The sequence below is a fragment of the Haematobia irritans genome, chromosome 2 (genome assembly GCF_050003625.1).
Source record: "Haematobia irritans isolate KBUSLIRL chromosome 2, ASM5000362v1, whole genome shotgun sequence".
Taxonomy (NCBI): domain Eukaryota; kingdom Metazoa; phylum Arthropoda; class Insecta; order Diptera; family Muscidae; genus Haematobia; species Haematobia irritans.
This window is the reverse complement of record NC_134398.1, coordinates 125,771,967-125,796,581: the sequence shown is the minus strand read 5'-3', so window position 1 is coordinate 125,796,581 and position 24,615 is coordinate 125,771,967. Positions and strand designations below refer to the sequence as shown.

General features: G+C 33.1%; 1 protein-coding gene across 1 annotated transcript in view; it reads right to left on the bottom strand.

The window, feature by feature from the left end:
* LOC142226215 (uncharacterized) overlaps positions 1-15,824 on the bottom strand; it is a 72,505-nt gene extending 56,681 nt beyond the window's left edge. The window contains exon 1 of the mRNA XM_075296108.1: positions 15,055-15,824. The gene's annotated coding sequence lies outside the window, so the exon portion shown is untranslated. The remainder of the gene's footprint in view (positions 1-15,054) is intronic.
* Positions 15,825-24,615: the final 8,791 nt, after the last annotated feature.

Here is a 24,615-nt window from a genome sequence, read left to right as displayed (position 1 = left end):
GTGTGTGTGTATTTATCTTGAGGAACACAGCTATTCATATTCGTTCATGATTAGTCCTATCATGGTATTATGAGCTCTATTACCGTTAGTTAATTAGAATTTTTGCAATTAATAACCATTTCTCTAAGTAGTTTGTTTTAGCTTTATGTGAACTATTTATGATGCTGCCTAACTATAAAAGCACTAAAATTTTCGTTGTCTGTTTCTTGGTCGTTTTTCATCTGCTCTCAAGTAGCATTTGAATATCTTGAACAAGATTTTTCTAACGGTCTTTTACTTAGTTTATTTTTAATGGTAATAGACGAAAGGGTAATACATAGATGCGTTATACATTCTGAGGGAATACTTAACAAATAAGCACATCCATCAAAACATTATATACGTTTAGTTGGTGATGTGTGGTACATTTTTGGGGAGTTACAAAAGAACAAGGTACATTAATAGAAACAATTTCGTTCCAAAATCATGTACGAACGGTAACAAAATGAAACGGAAACATTCACGAAAAATCAAAACGAAATGTTCAACGTTTCGTCCATGGGCGTTCACGTCTTTAATTTTTCTTAGGCACGGTAGCGGATTTTTTTTATAAATTCATAACCTTTACGTTTCTAAATCATGAAAGCTGGTTCTTGTTTTGAGAACGCATGGTGTCATTTTATCGTTGTCAAATGGACACAGTCTGTTCTCCGTTTGAAATGAATACCATCATCATTAGTGTAAAGACAGTGTAAAGGTATACCACATGTTCCAAAATTCGGAATCGCAAATCGCAAGAACTTATTTTTCTTGTAACGAAAAAATAGAGATACTCACGGACTCACGTACAATTTTAATTTAAACTTCTCATTAAAGAGAATATATATTGCCAAGATTTAAGTATAAAAGTTTTAGGGTTAAGAAATTATGGGCAAACGAAAATTTTGCATTTTGCCACTACAAATTTCGGAGCATGGGGGATAATCTTTGGAACCGGGCAAGCTTTTTATACCCCCCAACTACATACTCAGAAAAAAAAATATTGTATTAAAAATGAGATTATACTTGAATTGGATATTGTCAAACAATTGTTTCCGACTGAAAAAAAAACATTACAGTGTGAGAGTAATTACAACAAGAGACTTACACTGGAGATGTTGCACATTCTCAATACACCAACACAGAAGCGAATAAACTATAAGACAGACACTGACAATTTGGCGCAAAGCTACAGAAATCTCATTAGAAAAAGCAAAGCGCAGCAGAGTAAGCGTTAGTAATGCAACAGACACCGTCGTTAGCTATTTACTCTACAGTTGGTGTATTATTTTTGTTCTTTTCGTGAGTGTTTTTAATGTAACATGCAATTTGTACGTATTTAAATGTATTGTGTATATATTTTCTTTTCTATTTGTATACGCAGAAAAATTTTCCCGATGAAGTCTTTCAATGAAAAGACGAAATATTGAATAAATAAAATTTAATCATCCAGACCTCGAGCTCGTTTTTAACAACAATTATCAATTGGAAAAGCATTTCAAGTATGTTGAATTTTTTTTGTATTATAACACAAAAAAATCGCTTCATCTATCTCCATGTAACTTCTGGTTATTCAGCGAAGCCAAGCGACCGCACCAGAGAAATTAGGGATACTAAAGTCGAAAATTGTCACTCGATCAATCGAATTTTTGTCAAAACTGTCGAAGTTTATTTTTTTTTTTTTGTAATATTCAGATTCGAATAATTGACTTTTGATTTTTTCGTGGAAATTTGGTCAAATCGACTAATCGAGCATACACTGGAAAAAAGCATGCCCAGTTCCAAAGATTTAGTCTTTACTCTAAGGTCTTTGGTATTGATTCCGAGCTAATGATGCGGAGAATTTAAGTAAGGACAAATTTAACACACAATTCTCTTTTAATTTTGAGTTTTATGCACTTGATTCTAGGAAGCAAATTTTAATTGTCCGTTTTTTCGAGTGTTTTTCTTTATACGCTATCAAAGTTCTTTACAAACGTGTTAACAACAACATAAATTTTGAAATTCAGACCCGACTTCCAGTCGAAATTATGCTATGTTTCAAGTTGAAAACGTCTTTAAAATAAAGTGTTAAAAAACATGTCCTATTCTTGAACACTTTCTTGCTTTGTAGAAAATATGCAAAAAGACAACAGACAACAAGTTTAAATACAATTTCATTAATTTTAAGGAATTTTTCTGAATTATTAAAGTCAAGGTGACTTTAGTCCAATAAATTTTTCTTTCATGTTAACCCATTTTTAATTCGAATCACTTAATTATAAGGAAAAAAAACGACTTCATTGAAAAGTTTATCAACTTTCGGACAAGGAAAAAAGCTTTATATCTGAGAAACGTGCCTTCTTTGCTAAGCAAAATTCGTATTCGTATTTTAAGGACATGAAATCTTTGGCCTCACGAAAATATTTTTTTCAGTGTATGTTAATCAAACTTGATTATTATACATATAGGACGACGTTTTAATCTTCGAAAATTTTCGAAAATTCGGCTTTTGCAAAAATCGTATAGTTGATATTCGACATTTCCAAATTTGAGAAAAAATTCTAAAAGTTAACATTTCCAATTTCAAAAATTCAAGAAGTCGACCTTATGATTCTCTAGCACACATTCTTCAGCGTCTTTAAAATAAATTCTTGAAAGACACCACCTATTTTTTATATTTTTCGGCTCAAGTTAAAACCATCAAAATTAATGACGATTTCATATTGTAGATTTGTTCCCACTTTGTTAATACAAATTGAACTCAGTTCACATAGAAAAAAGGTTAACTGTTTTATAGCAAGAATAAACTATAAAGCAAGAATAAACTATAAACCATAAATCGTCATTAAAACCAGGAAAATTTAATGACCAGATGTATTTTTATCTGCAATTAACGAAATTACAGCCTCTCATAGAAAAAACAATGAACTAAAATTAAAGAAAAAATCATCTGTGCCAAATAATGACCATATTAACCAAACAGTAGTTTATTTTTACTATTTTTTGGAATCATACGAAAGTTTTCTTCTGATGTAGTCCCTTGTCGGCGAGCTATATATAAAATCAGGCAGCACTCATTGATGAAAGAGAAGCTCACCACATGTGGTATCACAATGTACTGACTAGTCTAAGTAAGCCGGAAGTATCGGAAAAGGGACTTGTAGTTATATGAAAAGATGATGTACAATGGGAATAAAGATGATTCAATTTGTAAGAGGAAAATTCCTAGATGTTTTCTCCGTAAGCAGTTAGCATAAAGGGCCCACAATTGAGTTATCTATCCCAGCCAGATCTATACTAAGGGCTGTGGAAAGGTTCATTCGAACCGAAACATGTACAGTTTAGGCGTGTATAGGTTTGTATCTGGCATTTTCTTTTCAATGACTGCATTAATCAAATTCTTTAATCTAATTTAGTCCATAAAAGCTCGAATAATAATTGTAAAATTAAAAATCATGCATTTGGACGTTAAGTGCCTGTTTCGGCTTTTGGGCAAGGAAAAAACTTTATATCAGGAGCAATAATCCCACTGTCTAATTGTATCCTCATACGTGTCATTAAGATTATTTTTCTTATGACTTTAAATATATTATGTTGGGACTCCTTGCAATAGGTTTCACCACAATCCTAAGTAATTTGCTGTTCTCAGTATTATGAAAAATTCTCGGGAAAAACTCTTTATTTGAAAGATTTTTATCAATTTGGAGCAGGTCCAATTAAATTAATAACGATCATTTAGAAACGACTCGACAACATTGTCGCTTCAAAACTGCAAACTCCAAAACAAACACAATTTGCGACTAGACTAAATGTATCGTGAGTAGAAGTTTCCCATTTCTTGTTTATGAAGTTTTCAATGAAAATGTCCACAAAAAAAAAAACCGAATAACAAACACAAATATGAAATAGCTCATATTTCACTTGCTGTGCGAAAATAACCACATCCATATGATACACAATAGCTTCGTATTCCTGATGCTATCATCATCGATCCCATACCAAATGAAAAAAGAATGAAACATAAAAAATATGCCAAGGAAGGTAGAACATAACAAAAACAATAAAACGAAAGATTTAAGACACAAACTAGATTTTTTCATATGCCAGCCACACTGCAAATATACAACAATGAAGCCCCAAGACACTCCCGACACTATCCACCTCCCTTTTGCTGCACCACACACACGAAATACGTGTCCAGTGACTGTTGTAAATAATAACTGTAGAACGTAACCCATTACACTTCAAATAAATAAAAGTAAACACTATAAATATGTGAATGTTTTCGAAGAACAAAATGGTAAAAAAGTATCCAAAGTTATCCACTCAAAAAAAAAAAAAATAGAAAGAAATGCAGCTATAGGCTGTGAAATAGGAGAATGTGCTCATAAATTTCATCGAGGACGTTATAACAAGTGCAGTTGAGCATTCAAAGTTTCTTTGAAATTGTCAGTCGGTCCTTCTGTAACTGGATGAAATTTAACTAACAAACAAACAAAGAAAACAATGCCATTAATATAATCAATCCCAATAATTAACTGAATCAATTAAATCAATTTTAATTGGAACTATTCTAATTTTTATGTGGCGTTTGTGATTTATATTGCCATTTGCTTGATTGAAGAAATTTAAAATAAAAATGTATTGCTTTAAATAATTCCGTGATTGAATGTACTTCAAAAAGTTCAGAAAAATATTTTTATGAAGGATCTCACTTTCTTGTCAGCGGATAGTTAAGTAATTGAATGACAGTACAAATAATTTCAATGTGAATTAAAAAAAGTGAATTGCATTTGTTAACGAAGTAGCAGTGAGCAATTATAATAAATGGGAGTTATATCTAAATTTGAACGGAATAGCGGTGTCCGATTTTTTCCTTCAATCTACGAAATTTTCTTTAACCAGAGAAAAAAATAAAATTTGTCTGATAAGTTTTTCTGAGTTTGTCGAAATATATTTGCTTATTTTTATGAAATCGGCGTAGAGTTTGTAAGGCTTGAGATCATGTTGTAATAAAACAAAATAAAATCTTAGTTTTTTATAGTGGTTTATTTTTAATTTTTTTCCAATATTTCGAACACCATCGTTGTCCGTCCTCAGGGAAATTAACTTTAACAAAAGAAAATAAACACAAATTAACCAAACAGAAAGATAAATATTTAAAAAATATGTTACAATTTTTTTTTTTCAAAATTTTCTAAAATTAATCAAAATTTTCCATACTGGTGGTTTCTTCTCCAGGATGCTCCGGAAATCAAATCCGAGGATCGGTTTATAAGGAGGCTATATATAATTATAGATCGATATGCACCAATTTTTCCAAAGTTGTTAGAAGACATATACTAACATCACTTATCAAATTTCAACTGAATCGGACGCAATTTTATCTTCCAAGAAGCTGCAGAAATCAAATCCGGGAATCGGTTTATATGGCGTCTATACCTTAAAGGTATCCGATACGGTCCATTTGCAATAACATCCTTTCTACATCAATATGTCGAGAGCTTCTTTCGTTCAGAAGTTGAATGATTTCAACCGATGGACGGACGGACCGGCAGGCTAGATTGACTCAAAATTTCACTACGACCAATAATATGTATATTTTATGGGACCAGATACCAATACTTCGATGCGTTACAAACAGAATATGGAAGTAAGTATACCCCATCCCCCTACATAACCCATCCTTTTGTGGAGGGTATAAAAAAAAACAAACAAAAATTATGAAACAAATTTTCTTTGGAAAATTTGAACATTTTCCATTTGTTTATAGATATAAAGGGTGATTTTTTTTAAGAGCTATAAGAAAAATTAAAAAAAAAAAACAAGTATATAGGGCCGTAAGTTCGGCCAGGCCGAATCTTATGTACCCTCCACCATGGATTGCGTAGAAACTTCCACAAAAGACTGTCGTCCACAATCGAATTACTTGGGTTGTGGTATCTTAAAACTTCTTAACATCGTTTTCTAAGTTGTGAGTTAGTCCATACGTGGTATATATTAGACCAAAAAGGTATGTATAGGTAAGTCTACAAATAATAACGAATCGATATGGACTTTTTCACGGTACGTAGAGAGCCAGAATTGAAATATGGGGGTCGCTTACATGGGGCCTATATACAATTATGAACTTGATATGGACCAATTTTTTGTGATTGGGGATCGATTTATCTGAGGGCTATAAATAACTATAGACCGATATGGACCTAGTTAGGCATGGTTGTTATTGGCCATATACTAGCACAATGTAGCAAATTTCAACTGACTCGGATGAAATTTGCTCCTCCAAGTGGCTCCAAAACCAAATATCGGGATCGGTTTATATGGCGCCTATATTTGGTTATGGACTGTTATCGACCACTTTTGGCATGGTTGTTAAATATCATAACATATACTACCACCACGTACCAATTTTCAACCAGACCGGATGAATTTTGCTTATCCAAAAGGCACCGGAGGTCAAATCTGGGGATCGGTTTATATTGGGGCTATTTATAATTATGGACTGATATGAACCAATTCCTGCATGGTTGTTGGATACCATATACTAACATCACGTACCAAATTTCAACCGAATCGGATGAATTTTGCTCTTCCAAGGGGCTCCGGAGGACAAATCTGGGGATCGATTTATATGGGGGCTATATATAATTATGGACCGATTTCGACGTATTTGTGCATGGGTGTTTGAGGCCATATATTAATACCACGTACCAAATTTCAACTGAATCAGATGCATTTTGGTCTTCCAAGAGACTCCGGAGGTCAAATCTGGTGATCGGGTTGTGTGGGGGCTATATATAATTATGGACGGATGTGGACCAATTTTTATGTGGTCATTAGAGACCATATACTAACACCATGTACCAAATTTCAGACGGATCGGATGAAAGTTGCTTCTCTTAGAGGCAAAGTTGCTATATATAATTATAGACTGATGTGGACCAATTTTTGCATGGTTCTTAGAGACCATATACTAACACCATGTACCAAATTTCAGCCGGATCGGATGAAATTTGCTTCTCTTAGAGGCTCCGCAAGCCAAATCGGGGGATCGGTTTATATGGGGGCTATATATAATTATGGACCGATGTGGACCAATTTTCGCATGGTTGTTAGAGACCATATCCGCATGTATCAAATTTCAGACGGATCGGATGAAATTTGCTTCTCTTAGAGGCTCCGCAAGCTAAATCAGGGGATCGGTTTATATGGGGGCTATATATAATTAGGGACCTATGTGGACCATTTTTTGCATGATTATTAGAGACCATATACTAACACCATGTACCAAATTTCAGCCAGATCGGATGAAATTTGCTTCTCTTAGAGGATCTGCAAGCCAAATTTGGGGGTCCGTTTATATGGGGGCCGATATGGCCCATTTGCAATACCATCCGACTTACATCAATAACAAGTACTTGTACCAAGTTTCAAGTCGATAGCTTGTTTCGTTCGGAAGTTAGCGTGATTTCAACAGACGGACGGACGGACATGCTCAGATCGACTTAGAATTTCACCACGATCCAGAATATATACACTTTATGGGGCCTTAGAGCAATATTTCGATGTGTTGCAAACGGAATGACAAAGTTAATATAACCCATCCTATGGTGGAGGGTATAAAAAAACATAACCCAGCGAAAAATGGAGCACTATTTCAGAAGGATTGTAAGGGAGAGGGGTAGTACCAAGTGCTTACAAAACAACCGAATCAGCGCTGATTTTGTAGGCGATGTCCCGATTTAAAGCAGCTTCTAAATAGCGTTGATATAATTTCTCATTTTAATAGAAATATTGCTCAGAAGTGGTATATAATCTTGAGTATAGCATTGTTGGCGTTAGGGAAAACAGCACTACCTTTGATGCATCTATACTGCATGAATTGGTTGCAATAACGTAAAGGAATGGTCATAAACTAGTTTGATTACTCGTTTACGTTATTGCCACCGATTCATGCAGTATGGATGCACTGCCTACTTTATTTTATACCAAAAAGTGCAACTAAACTATTACTGCAGAAGTATTTTTTGCTGGGATATTTCAGAAAAATGTATGACATCTTAATTTATCGGTAGTACGGTCCCTATAATTTAAATCCCATCCCCCTATATACCCCATCCTATTGTGGAGGGTATAAAAAACAAAAAAAAAAATTATGAAACAAATTTTCTTTGTAAAAATTGAATATTTTCCATTTGTCTATAAATAATATATAAAGGTTGATGTTTTCGAGTATAAGAATTAAAAATTTTACAAAGATGGAATTATTGTAATCTTTTGCACATGGAGAGTAACTTTTGGAAAATTTTATATACTCCGAAGCTGGAATTGAAAAATTTGAAAGCTCTGGAAATAAAGGAACAAACTGGAGATGTTCGACAGTGAAATAAAACGCGAAACATGCGTCAGCAGTTTAAATCAGTGTTGTCAAACAGTTAATAGTTCAAAAACACCCTTTAATCTCACAGTTTTACTGGAAGCTTATATTTCGATAATATTTTATAATAACATCAATTCTTTATAATTTTCTGCGAGGATATAACAATATAAAATTAAGAATAGTACTAAAATATTCCTGCACATTTCATACCATCTACTACAGAAGACCCCTGGAGAATGTTAAATCGTAGCTAGGTTGCTGGGTTAATTCTCAAACGCAAAAGTTGTAAGACAACAATGTAACACGTTTCCGCCAATATTCAGGGAAAAAGTCAACGAGTATGTACTTTCAACAGCCTAGGAGGTAAAGGAACAAACAAAAACAAAAATAACTACAACGAGTGTCAGGCAAAATAACTCTGACATGCAAATGCATGTTAGACAAGGAGACATGCAATGAAACGTCAAACAACGCCAGAAAGAATAAAATAAACGATAAGCAAAAAGAAGGTTAAAACTAAATCTTTTACCAAAGGGAAAAATCAAATTAAAAATGAATCGGAGTATACTACTCCATTCACAAATGAGATAAGAGTTTGGGAATGAATTTACTAAATAGTATAGAAAAAGTATATTTATATTGAATACGAAAACAAAAAATTGAAGATGTCTTCTTTTGGATTTCAGCTGATATGAAAATAACCCTAAATGAATATCCCATATGAGGTTATACTAAAACAAAAGACTTAAGCAACAAACTGCAAGAAAAACCTTATCCTAAGCTGTTTATAATGAATCATTCTTCATAGAGCATTGTACAGATACAACCCCACACTGTAGTATTTTACCTATCCATCCACCATGGCCTAAGGCTTAAGAGACTAAACTAAAGACCTCACAGATTCTCAAGAAGAGGGCACTACCTTAAAAACCTTTCAATCAGCTCGTATTTACGCCAGCCAAATAAGCCAATGGTACTTAACCATGGCATAGTGCTAGTGAGCGTGTGGCTGTTACCAGGAATGATGTCGACGATAAATGCTTTCGGTCAGCTATTGTGCAGAAGCTTGTAATTAATATCGATGTAAGCGCATCTATAAAAAATGTTTGCTCAACATTTGATGCTGTTAATAGTTCTTTAAGCAGGACACGCAACCTGGTATTTAGAAGTTATGCTGGTCATCGCATTGCTGCTTGAGTAAATTGATTTGCCATGATTGTTGGCAACACTTAGTATTAATCAAAAACGCATTATCATCGATTATCATAATGTCAGAGTAACAAATTGCCTATATTCTCCACTTACTATACAGCTTAACTTATTAATATAATATTGATGAAGGAGGCGTGGTTGGTTCTGTCATTAAAAAGGGGGCTGTTATTGAACGCATGATACCAATGAATGAAATGTAAGATTGAGGCTATTAAAGAGTTATTTATAGGGCTCATTTGTGGCTCTTATCTAGAAGTTTAGGCAAAAGTTCAGAAACCATATTGCCATTCGAAAAGTAACTAAAGGGTGGTTAAATTGTGGTTAAAAAGGGCCGATGTTGAATATGAACCACACCTAAACGCCAAGTTTTTTCCGAATTTTATTTGGCATTTCTCTATTTCAGACTTACTCAATTTGAACCATGGACGTTGTGAATGGGTAGAATGGTTCCACGAAATGGCAACAGTGGATGATCAATTTTCGAAGAAAATCATCTTCATTTTCACCTCAGTGGATTCGTCAATAAACAGAATTGCCGCATTTGGGCGAATGAGAATCCAAGAGTGATTGTCGAAAAACCAATGCATCCACAAAGAGTGACTGTTTGGTGCGGTTTATGGGCTGGCGGCATCATCGGGCCTTTTTTTCCAAAATGAGGCAGGTCAGTCAGTTACTGTGAATGGTGTTCGCTATCGTGAGATGATAACAAACTTTTTATGGCCCGAATTGGAAGATATGGATGTGGACGATATGTGGTTTCACCAGGACGGTGCCACTTGCCACACAGCTAACGAAACAATGGCTCTTTTGCGCAACAAATGCAATGGCCGTGTTATCTCACGTAATAGCGATGTCAAGTGGCCGCCAAGATCATGTGATTTGACACCGTTGGACTTTTTTCTTTGGGGTTATTTGAAAGAAAAGGTGTACGTCGACAAGCCAGCAACAATTCAAGAGCTAAAGGATGAGATAATTCGGCATATTAACGGCATAGAATCTCCATTATGCCTCAGCGTCATCGAAAATTTGGACCATCGGATGAAGGTGTGCCACCGAGGTCGCGGCGCCCATTTGCCCGATATTTTGTTCCATACATAATTGAGTAATGCCAATATATCATAATAAAATGAAAGTACAATAATTTCCTAAATAGTTTGTGTTTTATTCAAAATCCACATCGGCCCTTGAAATTTTAACCACCCTTTAGCATTCAGTACACAGACTTGTTTGATAATATAACTAGATTAGTTGATCCAATCAATTTTTTAAGTGAAATTGCTTCAAAAATGAAATATATAATACCCTACACTAACTAAGATGAAAACAACTCTAAAGTCCAATTAAAAAATATATCATTAAGTATTGGAATGGGACCCTTGAAAAATATATTATCGTCGTCTCAGAATATTGGTGACAATTATTAAGCAGTATTCACAAAATTTAGTATTTAGTGGATACTCAAAATGCATACATTTTGTCCACTTTTGGGAGTCTCAAGTTATAAGAGGTTAATTTGTATGTGTTTATATAGAAAACATCTCACTACAATTGTCCACTTTTGACAGGTAGTCGATTTTCAAAGGGTCCAAGTTTGGGAGGTTTCATTGTAGTATTTTTTAAGATTGTCCAGAAATTTAGCAAAAGGTTATATTTTGCACACATGTTAGGATAGGGTGTATAGTAGCAGTTCAATATTTAAAGTTCACTTAGGCGTTGCCTCAGGCGATGAATGAGTGGTGATATCACTTAGAGAAGATTTGCTATGCTCTGAAATGTCACCAGCATTATTGAGAGTGGATAAAGCAAAGCTAAACACTTTTAGTGCTCGGTCGAAACTGGGATTGAAGTTTGGGAGGTTTCATTGTAGTATTTTTTAAGATTGTCCAGAAATTTAGCAAAAGGTTATATTTTGCACACATGTTAGGATAGGGTGTATAGTAGCAGTTCAATATTTAAAGTTCACTTAGGCGTTGCCTCAGGCGATGAATGAGTGGTGATATCACTTAGAGAAGATTTGCTATGCTCTGAAATGTCACCAGCATTATTGAGAGTGGATAAAGCAAAGCTAAACACTTTTAGTGCTCGGTCGAAACTGGGATTGAACCCAGAACTAGTTGTATGCAAGGCTGGCATGCTAACTATTGCACCATGGTTTAGTTTTGGATAGGGAGACACCTTGCTGGTGCAATTGTTAGCATACCCGCCTTACGTACAACGTATCTGGGTTCCATTCCAATTTTAACGAAATAATGAATTTTTTTTACCTGTGGATAATCTCCTCTCACAAATTTGATAAGCGACACAGAATGGAATATTGTGTCGACAGACCTAGAAAAAAATGTAACATTTGCATGTTCTTGCAAACTCTGTGTGGAGGATGAATATGAGAAATCCAAATCCATTAGACCGAAACTGTCGAAATCAGTTTATTTTAGTACGCACTCAACAAGAGTGGAAATTTTGGTTAATTTTAAGTTTATGTTAGTTCATGAAAACAAGTTGATTATTCTTAAATTTTCTCTAATGTGGATACAAATTTTATAATATACTTATTTTTGGTTTACTACACTGAAAAAAAAAAAACATGCCCGCTTCCAAAGGCTTTGTCCTTACACTAATGATTTTGGTACTGATTCCAAGCCAAAGAAGTGGAGAAAGGATACATATAAGATACTATTCACTTTTGAATTTAAGTTTTGCGTATTGACGTATTTCTTTCAATTTTGCATTTAAAAAACCTGAAAACCTGTAGAATGTTGCTCCTATTTTGATTTTGGAATTCACTCTTCAGTTGTCAAAATGCCGTCCAAGCAAGAAGAGCAGCGTATCAAAATTTTGATCGCGCATCGCGAAAATCCGAGCTACTCGCACGCAAAGCTGGCAAAATCGCTAAAAGTTGCCAAATCAAATGTAATTAAAGTGTTTGGGGAACGTTTGTCGACAGCCAGGAAGTCTGGATCGGGGGGAAATCGAAAACCGGAAGCCGCTGAGACGACAAAGGGAGTTGGCGGTAGTTTCAAGCAAAACCCTAACCTCTACAACCGTGCATCGAGCCAAAAAACGAGCCGGACTATCGACTTACAAGAAGGTAGTGACTCCAAATCGCGATGATAAACAAAATACGACGGCCAAAGCGCGATCCCGGAGGCTGTACACGACGATGCTGACGAAGTTTGACTGCGTGGTAATGGACGACGAAACCTACGTCAAAGCCGACTACAAGCAGTTTCCGGAACAGGAGTTTTATACGGCAAAAGGAAGGGGAAAGGTAGTAGATATTTTCAAGCACATAAAACTGTCAAAGTTCGCAAAGAAATATCTGGTTTGGCAAGCCATCTGTACCTGTGGCTTGAAAAGCAGCATTTTCATAGCTTCCGGGACTGTCAACCAAGAAATTTACGTGAAAGAGTGTTTGAATAAACGTCTGCTGCCTTTCCTGAAGAAACACGGTTGTTCCGTACTGTTTTGGCCGGATTTGGCAAGATGCCATACGGTAAAAAGGCCATGGAGTGGTACGCCGCCAACAACGTGCAGGTGGTTTCCAAGGACAAGAACCCTCCCAACACACCAGAGCTTCGCCCAATTGAGAAATACTGGGCTATTGTCAAGCGGAACCTAAAGAAGACCGAAAAAACTACTAAGGGCGAGCAGACGTTCAAGGCAAACTGGCTTTCTGCGGCGAAGAAGGTGGACAAGGTGGCTGTACAAAATCTGATGACAGGTGTCAAGCGTGAGGCCCGGCAATTCGGATTTGGAAAAGCGAAAGCCTAACTGAATATTTGTCCTGAATTTTATTCTAATTGAACTTAAAAAAGAAATTTAATTTGATTTTTTAAATAAACGATTTCACCGATGTACACGCGTTTTCCCTTGACCAAATTTTGACCGTATCACCCTTTAATTCACTTTGGGTTTAGTCAATTACCCTACAATTTTGGCGAGTACATTTAATTTTTGTTTATTTTTTATTTCTATTATTTCTACTTTATAACCCGTTTTTTAATTAATTTGATTTAAAAAATTTATTCATTGAATTATTTTGTTTTGCCTGCTTTTCTCAGGGACAAATTTTAGAAAAACGAAATTCTCTTTTGTTATAAAGTATTTTCTTAAGCAAATCTAATCTAATGATTTTTGTTTACTTCAAAATACCATATTTTAGCATCAAAAGAAAATTAAGTTTTTCTAAAATCTCGTTTCTCAGAAAAGAAAACTCTTCTCTCTCTCTCTCTCTCTCTCTATATATATATATATATATATATATATATATATATATATATATATATATATATATATATATATATATATATATATATATATATATATATATATATATATATATATATATATATATATATATATATATATATATATATATATATATATATATATATATATATATATATATATATATATATATATATATATATATATATATATATATATATTTGTGTTAAATTTAATTTTTAAAATTTCTAACTACAAGATTTTTTCACGAAATTTTGGACCCCTTTTTGTACTATTTACATTCCTAAAATGTCTAGACCAATTTTTTTTTTCTTAAGATTTGGGGAGAAGAATCAAAAATCACTTGGCAACGCTGCCATCCAACCAACTTGCAGTCTATACGGCTTTGCCCAAATAAATTTGACAAATATACTTTTCCTCTGTTGGTTAAGCTACTCTTGCTTTTTCCTTAATTTTTAAACGCAATCCTATATACTGAAATATGTTAGCATCACATCTGAAGAACTACTGAGAAATCGTTGCAGCGGATGCTTAAACACATAACTTCCCGCTTATGACAAGCCAAAGACTAAAGCCAATTTATCTTAAAATTTAAATTTTATAAATTTTACAGAAAATGCGGCCATATGAAGCTTTCGACATCACATTGAATGAAAAGATGTTTAGTGTTGATTCGTTAGAAAACTTGGATGAAAAATTGTAAAGGCATTGAATGCGTACAATTTTCTATTTTAAAATTAATTGATTCAAAAAGGTAACCGAGAACACCACATTTATGGATGGAAAATCGAATATAGTTCCCACCTTAAGGACAAAAAGCCCTCAAAGGAAAGGTTGTCAACTTTTGGGCAAATAAAACAATCTTTGTATCGGCGAAATGAGTCCTCTATACTACGAAAAAATAGCAATCGTCTTTTAAAGACATTAACCCTTTTGTTTCTAAAAAAAATATAGGGGGTTTGAATATACAGACCATAGATTTCTAGTTGGGTTGTTTTATAAACATCTCTTTATTTTAAAGAAGCGGCAACTTTAGCTTGGGTACCATAATGCTTAAGTGAAGGTCAACATTTTTATATAAGTAAATTTTTGTTTGTGTTTATTCAAGGCGGTTGGCATAGCTTTAATTCCTAACCTTGTGAGAAGAACACAAGATCTTAATAACCTTAATCATAAAGGATAACAGCAGACTTTTAATACAAACTACTTACAATTATATTTTTCCAAACTTCACATAGGCGATCGTAATGAATTTTGTAAGGACTGTGTAAGTGTCCAAGTAATCAAGGTTTGTTTTCATGCACACACACACATACACTGTCATTCACTTTTCAAATTCAAACACTGACTTCAGTTGAAACTCTCAACAAGCACTTTTTCTCACTTAAAAATTGCACATTAACACTGATGTTGATGGTTTCTTTTTTGTATTCTGCTTTCTTTCAAGGTTTTGTTAAATAATCATCGTTCTTTTTTCGATTTATGTAATCCCTTATGTAGAAGCATTTAATGCCATTAAAACAATTTTCACGGCGGTATAATTCACGCTAGCTTTCATTTTGAGCGTTCAACACAAAGAGACCGGGAAGCTTCAACGATGAATGCAGGAATTATTGTGGGGTTTGTTTTAGACAAACCGACTATCTCACAGATGCACATAAGACACGTGAGTTGTTCGTTTCGCTTCGATGACTTTTCTTCGAAATCAAAAACAAAAACCTTTTTAAGAATTTTGTTATTAACGATTCTTGCTTTGATCTTATGCTTCACCTGATCCGAGATTCTTAATAATTTTTTTTGTTATGTTGGGGCAGATACTTTTCTTCTGTGTGTTTGTGTATTAGCTTTTTCTTCTCTGTGCCACAGACAATAACGATTCTTTAGGTTTTAAATTTCTACCGTTTGTATTTTTGTTTCGCTTTTTTCTTTCTTTTTTATTGTCAAAGACTTGTCGTTGTCCGTTCGTTCTTCGTAACTCGATCTTAACCCGTCTTGTTCTTGTAGGCAACTAAACTTCGAAGTCGGAGCTGCAAAAGTTTTAAAAGAAGACTCGCATCGCTGTCGAGTGTTTGCTGTTGGAGTGTCTGGTGATGGTCATGGCCATGGCTCCGGGTAACATTGCACATTGGGCGCGATATTTTTATAATCAGTATGTCAATTTGTACAAAAACAACTGATCAGTTATGCAGAGGAACTTTTTTGACTCCAGCGGAGATCTAAGAGTTTGAAAGTGTTATGCAAAATATGATGTTTTAATCAGGATAGCATATAAAAATATAAAAAAAGACCCACATAGAAAAAATATTGACCTTATATGAAAAATTATAGAACTTAAATTTTAGGACACGCAATATACACAATATTAAGGACAAATTTCTTTGAAATAATTTACTTCACAAATTTTATTCTTTAAATTTAGGACAAGAATCTTTGAAATTTTCCTTCCACTGTTAAAGTCGAACGTCGTTGAAGTAAACAAATGTTCCTTAAAGTAAAGAACAACATTTTTGATTTAAAGAAATCGTCTTTAAATAAACTGATATATTGAATGTCTAGATTTAAGACAAAAAGGCTTCAAACATAGGATAAGACTTATTTTGAAAATTTTGAATCTTCGATTTAATGTTTTTATGAAATTTAGAAAATATTTGTTTTTTACTTTGAAGCATGACTTATAATTTGGATTTTTAAACTATTATTTATTTGTACATATGTCGCATAAATAGAATGAAATATATATCCCAATTTTAATTTTATATAACCTTGATTTAAAGTTAGTTAGTTCCCTAAAAATGTCTTTATTTTAAAGTATCAGCATCTTTGGCTCGGAACCAAAAATCCTTAAGGGAAGTTGGCAACCCTGTGAGAGATCGGACGTGTATTTAGCAATTGTCTACAGCAGTCGAATTTAATAAACAAATTTTGATATTTCAAATCCAATTCGTCGGATATAATTTCAACAACCATATTATTTCCAACAAACTTTTTCGAAGGAAATAGAAATATGGCCGGGAAAAAGCGACGAAGTTTAATAATAAATAAAATTTTTTGTGGGCAATGTAAAATGGAAGTTATGGAGAGTGACAGCTCAATTCAGTGCGACAGCTGTGAGAGAACGTACCACGCGCAGTGTACGCAAAAAGATAAAAGAGAATTTGAAGAACTAATAAAAGACAATTCGATCGATTATGTTTGTCACATGTGTAACAAAACAAAATATGAAAATGACTTATCTGAAATTAAGAGAAAAGTAAATCAACTGGATGACATTATGGTATCTCTTAAGCATATGTCATCGCAGTATGATGAAATTTTAAAGGGAATAAAAACAAACACGAAAAAAATTGAGAAACTAGAAAAAGAAAATAAATTACTTAAAGAAGAATTAGCAGAAACGAAATCTTCAGTGAAATATTTAAATGATGTTCGAGTGCAAAACAATTGCATTATAAGAGGTATAATGTCAAAAGAGACTGCAGTAAATACTGTTCTCAATATCGCAGAAAAAATTGGTTCTTCAACAACTGAAAAAGAAATAGAAGATGCGTATTTCATAGGCAAAGGAAACGAAGTGCAACAACGCAAAACTATTGTTGTGAAATTTTCCAACCAGAAGAACAAAAAACATTTTATGGAGAAGAAAAGTAAACTTAAAGATTGTGAAGAATTGAAAAATGTTTACATCAATGACTATTTGTCTAAGGAAACGCAAGAACTTTTTAATTATGCGAGATCTACCAAATCAGTTGGATATCAATTTGTATACTACAAAGGAAGTAACGTGTTTGTGAAGAAACATGATAAATCCAATCAAATCATTAAAACAAAGGAGGATGTTGATAAACTGTTAAAGAAATCAACCGTAGAAGGAATGCGACGTTCCAGAGTAATTGTGCCTGCTGATGATAGTTCCAGTGAAGATGATGATAATGCAGATGAAGGAGTCATGTAATAGCAAAGCTGTTTTTGAATCAAATCTACATTTTTATTTGATTGATTTTTGTCACTCATTCACAATATGTATTTTTCTGATATAGAATGTTTTAATGAAATGTATAAAAATTTAAATTATAACTTTATCAATATATTATCCATTAACACAAGAAGTGTTTCATCATTGTTGAAATTTAATAGATTTAAATCTGAATTAAATAAGTTTAGGGAATTACCGAAAATTCTAGCAATTCAAGAGTCTTGGTTTGATGAAAATGTTACTAGGCTATATAATATTGCTGGTTATTCAGCGATACACTGTTGCCGAAGCGATGGTTATGGAGGAGCATCTGTATACGTATCTGAAGTGTTGAAATATGAAGTTCTGTATAAAAAAAGCGAGTACTTTGTAGATATGATAGTTGTTTCATTCCCGGAAATCAAATTTGGTGGCAAGCAACTTCATCTTATTAATATATACAGGTCTCAAAAATGTAATTTAATTACTTTTCTCAAAAGTATTGAAATTATACTACAGAAGTTTTCTTGGGGTGAGTGTCTATTTGTTGGAGATTTCAATATAGATATTAAAAGTGAATCGACGCATTCCATTGCCCTGAAGAATATATTTGCCGAATATAATTTGAATTCTCTACACAATATGGTTACTAGACCAAGTAGCAAATCCTCCATAGATGGTGTTTTTGGGAATTTACAAAACTTTGTACAGATTTGTTCTATTGAAAATGGTCTGACGGATCATAATTATATTAATTGTATACTACGCACAGAGAAGACCTGGGATATAAGAATTGAAAAAGAATTAAGCATTGTGGATTATGACATGGTTGGAAGATATTTGGACGAAAATCTGGAAATGAATTTAAGCATTTGTGACCCAGCGGAACAATGTAATGATTTTGTTGAGTGTTTTAAAAATGCAATATCGTTTGGTACGAAAATGCGTAATTACAAAACCGACATTCGCAAAGAAATAACACCCTGGATGACAGAAAACTTAATGGCTTTAATAAGATATAAACAAAAATTGATAAAAAGAAGAAAAAAGTGCAAACAAAAACAAGATTTAAATGACCAAATTTCAAGATTAAGTAAAATTGTAAAACATTCCAAAAAATATTTAATTGATCAATTTTATAAGAAGTCAATAAGAAACTGTAATGGTGATACGAAAAAGATATGGCGTTTCTTAAACCAAGAAATGGGTAGCAAATCAAATATAAACTATGGTCTTAAAGATGTAAATGGGGAGTTACTGTCTAGTGATTCCGAGAAAGCAAATGCCTTTAATCAATTCTTTGATGAGACGATACATATTATTCGCAATAACATTCCAGTACATCCAGATGATAACATTAACAATTTTGGTACTCTTTGGCTCTCTCAAACAATATTTAACTTGAATAAAATTGATAATAGTGCTTTAGAAAATATCTTAGAAAATATGCCTCTAAACAAAGGCTCTGGTCATGATGGCATTACAGTTAAGTCATTATTAATCAGAAAGCGTTTAACAACAATATTTTTAACAAGAATTTTTAATAGCATTATACAAAAGTCGATATATCCAGATAAATTAAAGATACATAAAATTATCCCGATTCCTAAAAGCACTCCCTCGCAAGACATCGCATTGTTTCGCCCGATTTCAATGCTATCAAATATTAGCAAAATCTTTGAGAAATTAATTTACAACCAAATCTCTGATTATTTGGAAAAGAATCAAATGATGTTTAGAAGGCAGTATGGATTTCAAAAAGGTATTGGAACTGACACAGCATTAATAAACGTTATAAACGATATATGTAACGGTTTGGATAAAGGATATAGTGGTGTTGCGGCCGTATTCTTCGATTTAAGTAAAGCCTTTGATCTTGTTGATCACAGGATACTTTTAAGCAAATTGAGATTCTATGGCATACAAACCCCTACTATTAAATTATTGGAGAGCTACTTATGTAATAGAAAGCAATGTGTTAATATTGGGCAAAGCAATAGCAATTTTAAACAAATAGTTTGTGGCGTCCCACAAGGCAGTGTGTTAGGTCCACTGCTGTTTAAAATTTATATAAATGATCTGCAAAATCTTGATTTAAAGGGCAAAATTTACATGTATGCGGATGATATTTGCATTTTATATTATTACAAACATCCTTCAGTTTTGAAAACTGAGATTGAATACGATGCTTCACTAATATGCGAGTTCATACGGCTGAATAAGCTAACTCTCAACGCAGCTAAAACACAGTTCATACGGTTTAGACCGCATGCATTAAAAAAAGATGAGGATATGTTTATTTATGTTGATGGCAACCCTATTTTTGAACAAAAAATTTTAAAGTATCTTGGTGCAAGTCTGCAGTATAATCTTAATTGGGACACACACATAGAAAAACTGAAAGAAAAAGTATGTAGAGCAACAGGAGTATTAAGGAAATTCAAACACAAATTATCAGCAGATACTAAGTTGCGATTATACCAAGCCCTAATCCACAGTCATTTTCTTTATGCACCAACAATCTATGGTCACAAGAAGAGTAATGCTTTAAAATCTTTACAATCAGCGCAGAATAAAGCCTTGAAAATTGTTTTTAACTTACCAAATGATTTTTCTACATTAAACATATTCAAAAACTACGCAACCAATATACTTCCTATAAAAGGTATATATCAAAATCACATATTGATTTATATGTTTAAAGCTGTGACAAATAATGGATTTTCGCTTGTACAATTTAAAAGAAACAGAAATCAACACAACATCAACACAAGACAAGAGGATAATTTAATATCTGTTAGATGCAGAACAGAGCTAACAAAACAAAGGATTGAATACGCGGGACCTCAAGAATATAATGCACTACCACAAACTCTAAAAATAATTGCTAGAATTTCGGTATTCAAATCTTCATTGAAAAAATATATACTAGGAAAAATTGAAACACTAATTTAATACTAATCATTACACATTTTTTATTGTCAAGTTGAATTTTAATATAATTTTAATATGAATTTATTTTTGAATTAATTATGAGAAGTAATTGATAATACGATAGATATATGTTTTTGCCAACTAGTCTCTATATAAGCCTACTCGGCGCAGAGACTTCTATTATATTGTAAACATATTTAATGGAATAAAATAAATTTAAAAAAAAAAAAAAAAAAAAGTTAAAAATCTTGGGATCCAAGAAAGCTTTTTTTGAGTGTATGTAACTTATAAAAACTAAAATAATTGATATTTTATTTTTTACCAATATTCAGGTAGATTCAATAGAGAATAGTTTATTAATACTGCTCAAATAGATGTGCATCTTATAAGAATTTATAGGTTAAAGCGTAGTACCTCTTATTATTCCACTTTCTATTTATCATTGAATTTGAGAGCGATTACGATAATATTGAAGACCTTCTAGGACAAAATGTCCAGGGTTCAAAAGAATTTACTTTAGTGTAAAGATACCAATATTCTTTTTATTTGCTAAATTATTATGAATACTCTCTATGATTAGTCATCCAAAAAAAATTATGACAAATATGGTGCAAATTTTAGCCAAGCAGTGAGACGGTTTAAAAATAGGTCATTTAATGCCCAGAGCTCAATAACGAAATTTCTGAATTTGAATATTTTTTTCTGACATTGATATTATATGTGTATTGGGAACCTGATTTAGGAATTTGACACCAGAGTCACTTGTTGGACTAAATGGATACAATGTATGGAGGGAGGACAGACCTAGTTGCGGAGGGGGAAATGCGATATATGTCTGAGACCACATTTGATCCAATTTATGTATGAAATCTGGGAATGGTCAACCAAGTGAATTTTTTTTTTGTGGATATTGCTTCCGCCGATAAGAAGGTTCTGATTGGAGGTGTCTATAGACCTAACAACTAAATACGCATGATGTTGTTCTTTGAAGCGCTTGATATTATAATAATTCCTTAAAGTGATATCGTAAACTCTGGCTGTATTAACTCTAATATTAATAAAAAGTACACCGAGGCATACAATTTTCCAGGCTTTAATGACGATTTGTGGAAATCTCAAAATGTGGAATATAATTTAGTTGAATATTCTCCCAAGGTAGTTCATTCTCGCTACAAAACAATTTACTTTTGTTTTGTTTCTTAACAAACGGACATGACATTTGAAAATTTCGAAAAAAATAATAGAATCTAACTAGAAATAAATAATATTTCCAATAAAAATACGTTAAATTTAGCGTTAGTTTAACTACGGATTTTTGTTTTAGTGTAGATATTTGCTTCGTTAGTGAGCCCATTAAAATTTTACTAACGTATATCTTTAGGTTTTTTCTGATATTGGCAAGGTGATATAAAATGTCTTCAAAATATGGGCTTACCTTTGAAAACGCAGAGGAGTCTCTTCGAATTCGCAGCCATGGTTTAGTAACGATGCCGTTTTGCGATGGAAACGGCTTAGAACGTCTTCTCTGGTGGTAGATATCCTTCCTATGACAGTTTATATTACAGTCATCGCTTCTTCGCCAATTTTGCACCACTTCGAGACCCAAAAAGAACTTTTTCACTAGTGTTTTGGTGACGCTTTGTTGCAGCATTATAAATATGTGCATTTATGAAAGAATAGAAATAATATAAAATTTTTCTGGGGGGGTCTAAGCCCCCTCCCCAGAGGCCTTCCTACGCTTATGATTCTTTGTATAACACATTTTTTAGGCTTTGGGGTTTAATCATACATGGATGATAATACGAGAAATTGGAATAAGAAAGAATTCAAGAAACGGTAAAGTTTTTGACGTCGATGAACTTAACAGAAAGTTTTTTCAGAATCGTTGCAATCGAGCGCGATTTTTATGAATTTAATATAGACATATTGGCTTTTGGCGCATATGGTCACTCTAAAGTTTTCGACTCAGTTGATCATACACTTCGGTACACCAAACTTCCGATTGCTAAAAGTCTTTTTAGTTTAATATATTCCTTGATTGTAACAAATACTATTCAAGTGAGAGTGTTACCGGGGCAATTCTTATATACACGCAAAGAAGAAACATGATTGTCACAATCATATTCGAAGAGCAAAATAATATGATAGGAGCTATTTTTGCGGCGACCATGTAACATTTTAACCTGCAACCATGTTGGCTCAGTGAACATGGTTCTAAGAAAAATGTAATTGTCCTCATCTAAAATGTTATTATATTGATAAAAAGAATTTTGTTTGAATGAAAAGACAATGGTCACGATTTAAAATGTTATGGTATTAATTAAAAATGTTTTTCTCCTAGTTAAAAGAACATGGTCACAACCTAAAATGTTTTGATCTTTATGAAAAATCTTTTATCATCGTCGAAAAAAGGACGCCACTTGAGAAAAGGAAACACAAAATTAACTTTATTTGTTTGTTTTTATTTATTTATAAACTAATTCATTGTTTATTTGTATTTATAATGCCGTTCAAGAAAACATCATATATTTTTACACACTCTATTTTATTTCAATTTCAACAATAATTAATTATTCCATATTTACATCGTGCCCATCAAATGTACAAACGCAGACATCATGTAACTGCAAATAAAAATAAATACCATATAGCAAAATGCAGAACAAAAAAGCAGGTACATTTTTTCAATTACACTTTCCTTTTTTGTGTTCACATAAAACCACGTGCCACTCCTGAATATGTAAATAAATTAACACAAAACACAGTAAATCCGTATTCTCCGTCCATTCCAAGAAACAATCAACACACGACTGACGCGCAAAATGAAAATCGTGTGTACCTGCTCAATGTTTTTATAAAATTCTTTTCGCTGCAAACAAGTTAAAAATTAAATGGTCACGAAAAAATGTAAATGGTCTTTATGGCCATGTAATGGTTCTAGACATGTCTATACTTAACCTATAAAAATACTTTTTTCCCTGTAAAAAAGTAAACAAAATTGAATGGTCAGGTACATGATTTTCCCGACCATTTAATGGTCTCAAATTCTATCGTTTAAATGATAGAACATGTTTGCGGTATTTGAGAACCATTCAAATGCTTATTGCCACCATAAATTTTTCTCCGCTCGAAAACTGTTTTTACAAAGACAAAATACATGGTTTTCGCGGCAATTACATGCTCTAGATAAGCATTAAATGGATGCGGCAACCATGTCCAAACATGGTTTTTCTGTGCGTGTATGTATCTATAAAAATAATGGACATACTATCTTGAAAAAATCTGGACAAGGAGAAGATTGGAACATATAGATCTATTGCTTTCGACCTAGAGATACATTTCAAGAGAAAACTTGCTATAGGAAAATTTTCAAAACAAAAAAGAAACATAAAATTCAGAAAAATGCATGAACTCTATATTTGAATCGATATAATTTAATGTTTGAAAATTTTTTCATGTAAATGTTGACCGCGACTGTACCTCAAAAAGTCTATCCTCTTATTAGCATATTTCTACCCTTCACCACTACTGTGGTACAGGGTATAATAAGTTTGTGCATTTGTATGTAACGCCAAGAAGGAAAAGTCTGAGACCCATCGTTTAGTATACCGATCGTCTTAGAATTAAATTCTGAGTCGATTTAGCGATATCCGTCTGTCTGTCTGTTGGTGTATTTTTGTGTGCAAAGTACAGCTCGCAGTTTTAGTCCGATTGTCCTAAAATTTAGTATAGGGTCCTGTTTCGGCTCAAAGACGATCCCTATTTTGGAAAAAAATCGGTTCAGATTTAGATATAGCTGCCATATATATTTTTCACCGATCTGGTCATAATTGGCGTGTATATCAACCGATCTTCCTCAAATTCCGTACATCCGAATATTTTATGA